This window comes from Protopterus annectens, chromosome 17.part0 (assembly GCF_019279795.1).
Source record: "Protopterus annectens isolate FY-2018-M chromosome 17.part0, PAN1.0, whole genome shotgun sequence".
NCBI classification, from domain to species: domain Eukaryota; kingdom Metazoa; phylum Chordata; order Ceratodontiformes; family Protopteridae; genus Protopterus; species Protopterus annectens.
Window position 1 is genome coordinate 542,545,359 of NC_056751.1, and position 14,400 is coordinate 542,559,758.

The 14,400-nt window shown below is 43.3% G+C and overlaps 1 protein-coding gene across 1 annotated transcript in view; it reads left to right on the top strand.

Moving 5' to 3' along the window:
- Positions 1-14,400, top strand: part of LOC122791456 (mucin-2-like) — a 539,946-nt gene that overhangs the window by 334,967 nt on the left and 190,579 nt on the right. The window lies entirely within an intron of this gene.

A 14,400-nucleotide genomic window follows, 5' to 3' on the forward strand; every position in this document is an offset into this window, starting at 1 on the left:
GAACTTATGTCAACAAAGAACTGCCCTTTGAACTGCCCTTTGATCACCATGTATCCATTATAGTAAATAAGCCCTTTTTCATTGCACAGGTTATATCTAAAGGTATTGCATCCATATCCATGGATGCAATCATTCCACTGTACTCGTGATTCATTAGACTGATCAGGGAGTATAATGTTCCTTTCAGTTTGTACCTGTCTAACCACTTATCACAACTGGAATAAACCCACTGCTTTCTCACTAAATAAATCAAGGACTTAAATCATAAAAACTATGCAGACTGCCTCAAAGCCTTGTCTCTGTAGACAGTATTCTGCAGGCTACTGAGAGGCAACCTTTGCCTTGCATATAGAGCTTCAACAGACCCGATTCTGTCAGACTTATTACAAATAAGCAAGTCCAATAGGATCATAGGAAGTTACTAGGCAGTTGGCCCTGAGGCCGTTACAAGCCTAGCCAATAATTTAGCCCCTATTCCAACAAGTTAGTACTATATCCCCCTGTCCAGCAGGGACACAGGTGGAATCCCAGGGGTGTATTTTCTGTTCCCTATCCAGTTATCCAGGTTGCACTTAAAAAGGGTTAATGAGGCACTCTGCTTGATGTGGAGATGGAGTCTATTCCACAAAAGGGGATGTCTCTGGGAAACAAATCTGTCCCGCCAACAAGTCTTATTCACAGACCAAGTTGAGGTCATGCATGCGCGTTACTCGAGTGGAGCTTGACCTGTGGATATGCAGCAGTCCCATCAGGGCGAGGTCTGATATTGCTCTATATGCCAGACATAGGTCACCTCTGAGGAGTCTGTAGGAGACTGAGTAGAGAGACAGGGCCTTTAGCCTATTTGTGTAGAGTAGATGTTTGAGGCCCTGGGTTCTCCTGGTGAGAAACCTCAGTTGTCTCTCCATTTGCTGCATGTGCTTTGTGAGGTACATGCCAAAAGGGGCATTGTACTCAATAATGGGTCTTATAAGGGAAAAATACTGGGATGTTATGACCACCTGGTCCTTGGATGAGATACCCTTACTAATAAGGTGGGCCATGTAGAAAGCCTTCTATACAATGGAGGCAAAATGGTGGTCAAAAGTCAGTTTGCAATTAACCTAGGTGCCCAACTCCATCATGACTGATTGCATGCTTAGAACCGTATTATCAAAGTGATAATTTGTGGGGACGTCATTCTCCCCAAAGGGGATGATGATGCATTTTTTGGCATTCAGTTTGATGCTGTGTTTCTGGCACCAGTCATTTCTTTGGGTAAGACCCTCTTGGAGGATGTCCACATAACTAGGGCAATTGATGACAGCATCCAACTTGCAGTCATCTGCAAATTTGGTCAGCCATATCCCACTGGTTTTGGCCTGTACCTCAGAAAAGCATATCCCAAACAACAGAGGACCCAGGACCGATCCTTGGGGTACCCAGCTTGTTATGGATCTACTGCTTGAGGTCACTTCACCTATTTTGACAAGGTGGGTTCTGTCAGTGAGCCGGTTTGCTACCCATCTGGTAACATATGGATTGATGCCTAGTTGAGAGAGTTTATCTATTACACATGTGTGGGGAATAGTATTGAAGGCTGCTGCCAGGTCAAAGTAGGTGGCTTGCACCATCTTCCCCTTGTCCATGGCCTTGGTTACTGTCTTAAAGAAGATGACCAAATTTAACAGGCATGACCTCCCTTGATGAAACCAAACTGTGTAAGATTGAGTGTCTGGAGGTTGCCAATGTCCTTATTAATGAGGTCCATGATAATCAACTGCATGGCCTTGCATATCAGGCTAGTTGGGCTGATGGGTCTCTAATTTCCTGGATCAGTCGACACTCCATCTTTGTGCAAAGGGATGACAGTGGCTGTCCTCCACTCAGCTTTGGTTGAACAGGGTGCCTAATGGTGCTGCAGCTTCCTGCTTGAGTTCATGTAGGATGCAGCCTGGGATGTTATTGGGTCCCATGGAGGCTGTATTTTTTGCCTTTGAGAAGGCAGTGATGACTTCCTCCCTAGAGATAAGGAGAGGGGGCATGTACTGGGGATGTCCTGTTTTACTGATTGGGGAACAGAGGGATGAAGTTTTCACTGAACCTGTCTACCAGCAAGTTGGCTATATCTTCAGTGTTTATGTATGTGGTGTTCTTGACCACCAGTTCTGAGCAGATCTGGGTGCTTCTCTTGAGGTTGCGGGCATATGTGAAGAAGGCCTTATGACTGTCTTTAGTAGATGTGGCCAGTTTGGACTCGAAGTTTGCTTTAGAGGATTTCACTAGTGCTCTTATTTGCTTGTTCAGGCTAAGGAGAGATTGCTTTCAATTAGGCACCTGCTCCTTCTTGGTCCTGGACAGCAATTTTTTTCCTTTTATTATAGAGTTTATTTATTGCAGATGTCCGCCAGACAGGTTTACTCTTTCTTGAAGAAGATGATTTCATCCTGTCGGGTATTTCTGATTCCATGCAGTTATATAAATGCTCATATAGTACTTTGGTGTAGGTTTGGACATATGTGCCAGTTCCTGTGGAGGGGGAGAGGGCTGTGAAGCTGTTTATACCTTCCCTCAGGAGGTTGTAATCAGCTTTGGAGAATTTTTTTTGCTTGACCCTAGTCGGAGGAGATGGTGACTTCAAAAGTGATTGCTTTGTGGTTAGATCTTACCATGGATGATGACAATGTAGGGATGCTGCAGTGGTTACTCATGTTGGTCAATACCAAGTCCAAGATATTTTCACCTCTTGTGGGGATGTCGATCAACTAGTCGAAGGCATTTGCATTGACGAAATCAAGGAATCTCTGGGCATTTGTTTTTTGGCATGAGTATTTCTTCCAGTCTATATTTGGATAGTTAAAGTCACCCAGGATCAAGGTAAAGGGTTGAATCTTGATAGATTCAAAGATGTTCAGATAGGTGGGGTCAAAGTTGGAGGCTATAGCTAACTATGATTTGAATAGCGGTCTTGTCAATTGTTAACTGCACCTGGAGTGTTTCCTGTTTCCTGGTATCATAAACACTGACTCAAGTGAACTCAATCTCTTTTGCAAAATAAACAGAGCAAGTTGGAATTGTTTTCCCGTCCTCATAAAACAAAGTACTTTTTTTTACTCTGTTTAAATATAATTTATATGAATGGATGGGCAACTACAAATTCATCCCTGGTTTAGCATCTCTGACCTTCATGGACAGGGAAAACATGTAAATGTTCCAACATATCCTTGCTCAGCCCATTTCTGGGTATTTGTATGCAAATATGTGGACAGAAAACTGCCATTAGAATGGAAGGCTAGGCTTCTTAAGATCTCCGCAGATCGATAGCCTTGTAAATACATTTGAGGGAAGGGAAAAAACAAAATATTCAGCAGTAATCACTTTTGACCAAATTCAGAAATGCTGAGCTAGGACATATCAAACAGGTCAGGGTACAGGAAACAAAATTCTGAGCAGCGCCGTTGTACCTCAGACAGATTCTATCAAATTGTGCTAACAGTGATAGCTCACCTGTGTTGATGGCAAAGTACAAGTATTTGTTACTATTCATTATGACCAGGACTTTCAAATGGCTACAGTTTGCTAAGGATCACTTGTAGGTTGCAGGAGGTCTTCTGAGTATTGATAGGAAGACTTTGATTGAGACAAGATTATTCCTTTCTGCAGTGTGATAATAGTGATACAGATGCAGAGCAATACTTAAAAGTATTGACATAAGGATAACTGCCTCTGTATGCCATAGTATCAATAAGTATTGCTTGAACTGCAGAAAGTATTATATTAATACCATCAGTCTGGCAAATGCAGTTATTTCCACAAAACAATGACTCTGCAAGGCAACACAACTAATATAACATGGATAACGTGTACATTTTATTTATTTATTATTTATTTATTTGACATTTATCAACCGGGATGGTCTGATTGGGTCACAAGTGCAGTTTTCAGAAGAGGCCCAAGGAGAAAAGCTCCACAGTTGTAGAAAATTACAAGACTTACAAGCAAACTACAATATATAAGTATGCAGTGAGTGCATTGCTACTTTAACAGTGATAACACTTTACACAAAGACTTATAAGCAAAATTAGAAGACATAAGTATACAGTGAATACCTTACACGTTTATCTTGATAACACTTTACACAAAATTATAAATTTGACAAGATTTTTAACATGATACAGTGTCACTACCTCAGTGATAGGATATTTGCATAATACTATTCTTCATGTTTGAATTGGAAGAATACTTGTGCTGTTTAGATTAGTTCACAAGGAGTAGAAAGATAGGAGTAGTATGGTACATTGTTTCCAGTCTTTACAGCACTTAATGGTCATGGACATGTTAACGTAACTCAAGGAGGTATGGGACAGCAGATTGTGTATTAGACTGGGGTTATGCATGTACATAGCCATAATTTATTTAGGTGTTCTTTTAGGAAGGCTTTAAAGAGAGGTAGACTAGGAGTTGGCCTAATGTTGGGAGAGATTGTGCTCCAAGAATTAGCAACAGAGTGTGAATCTAGAGATTTTCCTGGGTTTCTAGAAGGTTTGTAATGTTGTATTAGGTATTCTAGAGCTGGACAGGCAGTGGACCTATAAAATAGGTTGTGTGTTGTATTTGTAATTCTCTGAGTGATGTACAGTGATGTATATGGTAGTTGGAGCTGGTTGCGAACTTTGCAACTTTGCAACTTTATTGTAGCATTGCTCTAATTTAGTTTTGGTGGAGTTCTGCAGATTGGTTATTATATAGTAACCGTAGTGAAGTGAAGGGAGCAAGAAGGTTTTAGCTAGGGTAATTTTGTAGTGGTAAGGAAATGTCTGTTTCTGTAGAGTATTCATAGTTTTTATGGACTTTTTTTTTTTTTTTTGATATTTGGTTGAATAAGAGAGTCAAAGTTGAGATGAACGATGTCTAAGATGGTATTGTCAGCTGTATAAATATTTAGTTGGCCTGGGTTGAGGGTTATATTTTTTAAGTGGAATATCATAAGTTTGTTTTTTGGGGGATTTAGAAAGAGTTGGGACTCTGTAAGCCATGATTCAGTTACTAAGAAAGATTGCTGGGTTTTGATTGATAGGTTGAGTCATCTGCATACTATATTAATGTTCGTGGAGAAGAGGATGTGTATAGGTTATTGGTGAATATGTTAAATAGTAAGGGTCCTAAAATAGAGCCTTGGGGTACTCCTGTGGGGCTTGGTAGGAAAGGGAGAGTTGGTTTGACCATTTAACTGCTTGTTTCCTGTCATGGAGGTAACTTTGGAACCACTGGAGTCTGGAGGCGGAACAACCTAGGTGGGATAGTCTGTTAACTAGTAAAGTGCGTGAAACAGTATTGAATGCTTTTGAGAGGTCTAGGAATATTGCTGCTACTAAGTGACCTTTGTCTCTGGCTTTGTTAATGGTGTTTGTAAAGGATAACAGTACTGTGGATTTGTTGTGATTTGGCCTGCGGCATGCTGAGTTTGAGAGAGCAGGTTGTTTTGAGTAGATATATCATGATTTGTTGGTGAATACACATGATTTTGAATGGGGGGATAGTATTGATATTAGGCAGAAATTAGAGATTTCCATGAATTGCCATCCTTTATAAATAGGTGTTATCTAAGATAGTTTCCATATTGTAGGGACTGTAGCTTCAGAGAGTGACCTGTTTATTAGAATGCTGACCGGATATGCAATTGAGTCAGTGGCAAGGCTTGCTTGAAATACAGAAGCAATCAATGCTCTTTATGTGTTGCCATTAATGCATGACAAATGAGTTCATGATTGCAGTATCCTGAGATGTGGCATCCTTGTACCTGTCATAGATAAATAGCAGGAGGTTAAATATGCAGAATGATTTGCCCCCCGCAAAAATATTTTATACTAATATTTCTAAGCTAAACTTGTGCTTGCTAAATGTTTATGAAGGTTTGTGATTACACTTAATGATATTAAATCGTAAAACACATGTACTTTCATTAGGAGTCTACGCTTAAGCATATTTCTGATGCCCTTCCTGTAATATAACCATTCATCTGTGCATTATCTGTGATATAATCACTATACAAACACCGAAGTTAACTAGTGAACATTAACTTTGGAACATACCAGCATGCCAGGCAGGAAAACAGAAAAAAGTTATGAAAAGTACCAAAAGGATTATGATTGTCATATACTGTAATGTAAAGCATAATCTGTTAGGCATTGTTATGTACCCTAGAGCATAAACCATCTCCCAGTGTCGTTTTGTAATATCCCTGAGGTTTAACTATGTATTTATGAAGAGCATCTAACCACATCTTTCAAGTATGCCTAATTTTGCACAACATTATTGATCTGCCTTATATTTTTGCCTTGTCCCTCATAAAATTTTTGATGCTCTGGTAACTCACAGAGGATTACAGTTAATCAACAATGTTAGCTATTTCTTTTCCATACTTTTTATTGTTCAGAAAATGCGCATTGATGCAAAACCACTTGTTCTGCTAACTGTTTAATTGAATTAGAATGATGTTAAAAATGTCCCTGATTTTGGTCCTTCATTCCCCCACCCCATTATTTTTGGCTTTGTCCAGAATAGTTGACTAAAGAAGCTGAGAGGTATGCACCTAACATATGAGATGCTATATGCAATGTAGTATAAACCTCTTAAAAAGAACTTTGAGTAGGATTTATGAATGTAATCCACAGCTACATAGGGCTGGTGTGCTTTAAAACTGGTAAAGCTAACATGAGTATCTGCTTATAGTATTGCACACCTGAAAGAGTGCAGGTATGGAATATGTATGCAAATGAAATTCCACAACATCTTCAGCAGTTTGCATATGTGAGTTATGAGATAAATTGGGAATGTGAGTCAACACAGTTATATGCCTACAACTGAGGACATAGGTTCATACGTTCATAGGTGTGTACTAGGCTAATGGCCCTGGAGTCTTCTAGCCCCAAACAATTGCCCAGGCACTGTGCCACCCGATGCTAGTTCACAGTGCCCAGATCCAGTAGGGCAACTGGAATGATCTCTGGAGTGAACTTTCTGTTACCCATCCACTCGTCAAGATTTCATAGGTTCATAGGTGTGTACTAGGCTAATGGCCCTGGAGCCTTTACAAGCCTAGCCCATAGGATTACCCTGGCATCGTGTCATCTGACCTTAGTTCCCAGTGCCTCTGTCAAGTAGAGCCACTAGAGTGATCCCCAGGGTGAATTTTCTATTTCCCACTCTCAAGATTTCTCTTGAAGAGGGCCAGTGAGGTGCTCCGCTTGACATGTACAGGAAGTCTATTCCATAGCATGGGCAGTCTCTGAGTTATGAACTTGTCCCTCTAGCTTGTTGTATTGATTGTTGTAATGAGTTTGAGGTCTCTGGAGCGTGTAGTGCGGAGGGATTGGGATTTCTTTAGATGTAACATTTCTAACAGAGCTGAGTCAGACATGGCTTTGTAAGTCAAGCAGAGACCACCTCTAAGTAGGCGATATCAGACAGAGAATAGTTGGAGTTTTTTGAGTCTGTCCTTATAGAACAAGTGTTTAAGGTCTAGGCTCCTCTTTTTGAGGTACTTTTGTGGCCTCTGCAATTGTTGTAGGTGTCTAGTGAGGTCCATGCCAAATGAGGCATTGTACTCAATGATTGGTCTAATGAGGGAAGAGTAGAGGGAGACAATGACCTCTTTCTTCCTAGATGCAAAACCCTTAGTAATGATATGTGCCACATTGAAGGATTTTCTGAACACAGTGGCAATGTTGTGGTCAAAAGAGAGGTTGCTGTCAACCTATGTTCTCAGATCTGTTATGACGCCTTCTTTGTTCAGTGGACTAACATCAATGTGGTAATTCATGGGAAGTGGGTTTTTCCCAAAGGGGATAACAACACATTTTTTTGGCATTGAGGTTAAGGCCATAGTTCTTACACCAGTCATTGGTCTCAATGATGTAGGATGTCAACATCACTTGGGGAGTTAATTATGGCTCCTAACTTGCAATCGTCTGTGAACTTTGTCAGCCAGAGTCTCTTCATGTTGGCCTGGACTTCAGAGAAGTAGATACCAAACAGGAGTGGACCCAGGACCGAACCCTGTGGGACTCCACTCGTAACTGGTCAGCAGTCTGACTTGGAGTCAGCTACTTTCACGCTGTGGGTTCTATCTTTGAGCCAGTTTGCAACCCACCTAGTGATATAGGGGTTGATGCCTAGCTTAGTGAGTTTTTCTATGATTCCTGAGTGGGGAATGGTATCAAAGGCCTTGGCCAGATCAAGGTAGGCTGTATAAACGACCTTACCTCCATGCACAGCTCTTGTGACTGACTCAAAGAAGTTGACCAAGTTGAGTAGGCATGATCTACCCTTCGCAAAACCAAACTGTGTGGGATCCCGAGTTTGGAGATTCCCTATATCCTTGCTTATTAGGTCCATGATGATGCGTTCCATAGGTTTGCATATCAGACTCGTCAGGCTAATGGGGCGATAGTTCCCAGGATCTGTAGTCACTCCTCCTTTGTGGAGAGGGGTGACTGTAGCAGTGCACCATTCAGTAGGGACAAAGCCTGAGGTGAGGCTGTGATTGAACAAGGCACACAGGTGAGGTGCCAGTGCACTCTGTAGTTCATGTAGAACACAGCCAGGGATATTGTCAGGTCCCATAGAAGCTGTATTCTTGGCCTTGGACAGTGCTGTTTTAACCTGTACAGCAGTAATACTGGGTGCCTGGCAATCTACTGGTATTGTGATTGGCCCTTTGGTGGGGAAGAGAGGGGTAAAGTTGGCACTGAATCTGTCGGCCAGTATATTGTCAATATCTACTGGCTTAGTATAGGAGATGCCCTTGTGCAATAGCCCTGAGCAAATCTGGGTATTGCGTGGAGATTCTTTACATAACTGTCGAAGGCCTTGTGGTTGTCTTTACTATCTGCTGCAGTTCTGTTTTCATAGCTATCGTTAGAGGATTTGATGAGGGATCTCAACTTTTTGTTGAGGCTGATAAGGGAGTTTTTCCAATCTTGGGACTTCACCTTATTTCACATCAGTTTCCTCCTTCTGTTGTAGAGTTTGTTTATGGCTGGGGACCACCAGATTGGCTCCTTTTTTATGGAGGAGAGCGTCTTGGTTCTATTGGGTATGGCGAGATCCATGCATTTGTGTACGTGTTCATACAGGGCATTAGTGTATGATTCAGTGGTTATGCAGCCATTCCCCAATTGCATGGGTGCCGTGAAGTTAGTCACCTCTGTTTTTAGGAGCCCAAAGTTAGCTTTGGAGAAGTGTTTCATGGTGGTTACCTTTGTGTGGGTGGGTGGGAGGGATGTGGATTTCAAAAATGAGTAGTTTGTGGTCGGATCTGACCAGGGGGGAGTTGACTATTGGCATAGAGCAATGGTCGCCCATGTTAGTAATGACCAGGTCAAGGATGCTTCTACCTCTAGTGGGTGTAAGAAGAAGCTGGTCCAGAGCATTGGAAGTAATGAATTCCAGGAAACGTTGGGCAAGTGTATTGGTGCATGTGTATTTTTTCTCAATTAATGGAGGGGTAGTTGAAGTCACCGATATGCGAGTGTTAGGTTGGACCCTAATATTCTCCAGGGTGCTTAGGAATGTGGAGTGTGAGTCTTCGGACATTGTTGGGGAACTATAACAGGCTACGACCTGAATTGCTGTCTTACCCAGTGCTGGCCAATATTTCTCTTGAAAAGGGCCAGTGAGGTGCTCTGCTTGACATGAATGGGAAGCTTATTCCAGAGTGTGGAGAGTCTTTGGGAGATGAACCTGTCCCTCCAGCATGTTCTGTTAATTGTGGTAATGTGGTTGTGATCTCTGGAGCTTGTGGCGTGGGGGGATTGGGATTTCTTTAGGTGTAGCATTTCAAGTAGGGCTGGGCTGGACATGGCTTTGTAAGTCAAGCAGAGATCACCTCTAAGTAAACAATAACAGACTGAGAACAGCTGAAATTTCTTGCATCTGCCATGTAGGACATGTGTTTAAGGCCTAGGATCCCTTTTGTGAGGTACTTTTATGGGCTCTCCAGCTGTTGTAGGTGTCTGGTCGGGTACATATCAAATGGGGCGTTATATTCGATGATTGGTCTAATGAGGGATGAGTAGAGAGGGATGATGACCTCTTTCTTCCTGGATGTGAAACCTTTGGTTATAAGATGTGCCATGTAGAAGGACTTTCTGACCACAGTGGCAATGTGGTGGTCAAAGGTGAGGTGGCTGTTGACCTGGGTGCCCAGATCTGTTATGGCCTCTTCAGTGTTCAGTGGGTTCCCATCAATGTGGTAATTCATGGGAACTGAGTTTTTTCCAAAGGGAATGATAACACATTTTTTGGTGTTAAACTTCAGGCCATGGTTCTGACACCAGTCATTGGTCTGAGAGAGGCCTTTTTGTAGGATGTCTGCATCACTTGGGGAGTTTATAATGACTCCTAGCTTGCAGTCATCAGCCAACTTGGTCAGCCAGAGTCCTTCTGTGTTGGCCTGGACTTCCGAGAAGTAGATGCTAAACAGGAGAGGGCCCAGGACCGAGGCCGGTGGGACTCCACTCATGACTGATCGACAGTCTGACATGGAATCTGCAACTTTCACTCTGTGGGTCCTGTCTGTGAACCAATTTGCAACCACCCTAGTGATGTAAGGATTGATGCCTAGTTTAGTGAATTTATCAATGGTACCTGAGTGGGGAATGATATCAAAGGCCTTGGCAAGGTCGAGGTAGGCTGTATGCCTTGCCTTACCCTCATCCACAGCCTTGGTGACTGCCCCAAAGAAGTCAACCAGGTTCAGCAGGCAGGAACTCCCCTTGACAAAGCCAAACTGTGTAGGGTCAATAATTTGGAGATTGCCTATATGTTAAGCAGGTCCATGATGATGCACTCCATAGCTTTGCATACCAGACTCATCAGGCTAATGGGGCAATAGTTCCCAGGGTCTGTAGTTGCTTCCCTTTTATGGAGTGCGATGACTGTAGCAGTGTGCCATTTGTTATAGACATAGCCTGAGGTACGGCTGTGATTGAACACGGCACACAGATAGGTTCATAGGTTCATAGGTAGATACTAGGCTATCTGCCCTAGGGCATTCATAAGCCTAGCCTAGCTTCCGCCTCCCTATTAGATTAGCCTACTGTGCCTCTGTAAAGTAGGTCACAGAAGGTACCCTTTTAAGATTAGTTTACTGTGCCTCTGTCTAGCAGGGACACAGAAGAGATCCCAGGGGTGAATTTGTGATTTCCCATCCACGCGTCCAGATTTCGCTTGAAGAGGGTCAGCGAGGGGCTATGTCTAACATGAATTGGGATTCTATTCCAGAGTGAGGGGAGCCTCTGGGAAATGAATCTGTCCCTCCAGCATGTCCTATTTATTTTTGTGCTGAGGTTTAGGTCCCTGGAGCATGTAGCAATAAGGGACTTGGATTTTTTGAGGTGGAGCATGTCCATTAATTCTGGGTTTGACATGGCTTTGTATGTCAGGCATAGATCGCCTCTGAGTAGGCGGTAAGCAACTGAGTAGAGCTGGAGTTTCTTTAGTCGAGCTGCATAGGACATCTGTTTGTAGCCCATGATCCTCTTGGTGAGGTACTTTTGGGGTCTCTCCAGTTGCTGCAGGTGTCAGGTAAAGTACATCCCAAAAGGGGCATGGTATTCAATTATGGGCCTGATGAGTGATGAGTAGAGGGGCACAATGACCTCTCTTGATCTAGATGCGAACCCTTTCGTGATATGGTGGGCTATATAGAAGGTCTTTCTAACCACTTTGGCAACGTGATTATCAAAGGAGAGATTACTATCTATGTTGGTCCCCAAATCTCTAATTACTTTTTCCGTACTTAATGGATTACCACCATTGTGGTAATTTGTGGGCACCTTGTTTTTCCCAAAGGGGATGACTATGCACTTTTTAGCATTTAGCATGAGGCCGTGGCTCTGGCACCAAGTATCCATCTCTGTGAGACCCTTTTGGAGGATGCTTGTGTCAGCTGGAGATTTGATTATGGCCCCCAGTTTGCAGTCATCTGCGAACTTTGTCAGCCATAATCCCCCCGTGCTACCCTGAACCTCAGAGAAGTGTATACCGAACAAGAGAGGTCCCAGAACTGAGCCCTGTGGGACACCACTTGCAACTGGTTTGGATTCGGACATGGCACCTGCGATTCTGACCATGTGGGTTCTATCTCTGAGCCAGTTTGCAACCCATCTTGTGATATAGGGGTTGATAATTAAGCTGGTAAGCTTATTTATGATGCCCGAGTGGGGTATTGTGTCGAAGGCTTTTGCGAGGTCCAGGTAGGCTGTGTGGACTACCTTGCCCTCATCTATGGCTTTGGTAACTGTTTCAAAGAAATCAACTAGGTTAAAGAGGCAAGATCTGCCCTTAACAAAGCCGAATTGGGTAGGTTCCAGTGTCTGGAGGCTCCCATGTCTTTGTTTATGAGTTCCATGATAATACGCTCCATAGCTTTACAGACCAGACTAGTCAGGCTTATGGGGTGATAGTTTCCGGGATCCGTTGTGGCACCACCTTTGTGGAGTGGGACCACTGTAGCTGTACGCCATTCTTTGGGTACATATCCTGTAGTAAGGCTAAGTTTGAACAGTGACTTAATGTGAGGGTTCAGTTCTTCTTGGAGCTCATGTAAGACACAGCCTGGGACACCGTCCGGTCCCGTAGATGCTGTGTTTTTTGCTTTGGAGAGGGCAGCTTTCACCTGTGCATCTGTGATGTCAGGGAGGTTACATTCAGTTGGGATAGGCATTTTCTCCTTTGGGGGGGAAGGGGGGGAGAAGTTTGCGCTGAATCTGTCTGCCAGGATGTTGGCTATGTCTGTAGGTTTGGTATATTTTGTACCGTTATGCAACAGTTCAGAGCATATCTGTGAGTTTCCACCCATGTTCCTGACATAACTAAAGAAGGCCTTGTGATTATCTTTAGTGTCTAGGGCAATTTTTCTTTTGAAACTGGCCTTTGATGATTTTATGAGGGATCGAAGATTCTTGCTAATACTGATCAGAGATGCCTTCCCTTTTTGGGATTTTGCTCTGTCATGTAGTAGCTTCCTCCTTCTGTTGTATAGTTTATTTATGGCTGGGGCCCACCAGACCAGTCTCCTGTTTTTGGAGGAGTGAGTCTTGGTTTTATTTGGGGTAGCATGATCCATGCATTCCTGCAGGTGCTCATAGAATGCATTTGTAAAGGATTCTGCAGATTGGGCTGTATTATCCTCTGGCCCAGGGGCTTTGAAGGATTCCACCTCAGTCTTGAGAAGTGCAAAGTTGGCTTTTGAGAAATTCTTTACAGTGATTTCCTTGGCTGGGGGTGGGGATGGGATATGGATGTCCAGGGAAATTTGTTTATGGTCTGATCTTACCAATGAGGGGTTTACCTCTGGTGTGGAACATAGAGTCCCCATGTTGGTGATGACCAGGTCCAATATGTTGTTCCCTCTTGTGGGAGTGGTGACCAGTTGTTCCATTGCGTTAGAGTTTATAAATTCAAGGAACCGTTGGGCAAGGGTGTTTGGGCTTGAGTAGTTTTCCCAGTCAATGTTTGGGTAGTTGAAGTCACCCAATAACATAGTGTTTAGAGAGACCTTCATATTCTCCAGTGTTCTCAGGAATGCCAAGTGAGGTTCCTGTAATAGGGAGGGTGTTCTGTAGCAGGCTGCAAACTGAAAGGCAGTTTTTCCTGCTGTTAGTTGCACATGGATGGTTTCTGATGCTTTGTGCAGTGCCATTAACCTGGAGGTGTAGGTATCTTTGATGAATATAGATACTCCCCCTCCTTTTGTGCTTTGGTCTGAGTTTTGGGGCCGAAATGCATGGTATGAGTTATAACCTGGTAGTGCTGGGGTGCTCTCAGGAGCCTTGAACCAGGTTTCTGTTACTGCACAGACATCGATTTTCTCCATACTGAGGAGAGCCTCGAGTGCGTGCATCTTGAGGTTTAGACCTCTGGCATTGAGTAGCATTACCTTTAGTTTTTTTATCCTTGGGTTGTCTATGGAGGTGGGTTTGTCCTTTGAGCCTTGCCTAAAAAAGGCACTATGGGGGTGGTAAGAGCCTTGGCCAGTATATGAAAGCCTAAGGGTGACAGGTGCAAGCCGTCCCTAGTGAAGATGTGGTGCCAGCTCATTTTGTAGCTCATGTAGGACATAGCCAGGGATATTATCAGGTCCCATGGCTTTGGACAATGCAGCTTTTACTTGTGCCGCAGAAATGGTGGGTACCAGGCTTTCTTCTGGCATTGTGATAGGGCCCTTTGGGGGGGGGGGGGTAAAGTTGGCACTGAATCTGTCAGCCAGTATGTTGGCTATATCTGCTGGCTCAGTATAGGAGGTGCAATCGTGCAATAACTCTGAGCAAATCTGTGCATTGCCTTTGAGGTTTTTGATATAGCTATAGAAGGCTTTGTGGTTGTTTTTGGTGTCAGCCGCATTTCTGCCTTCAT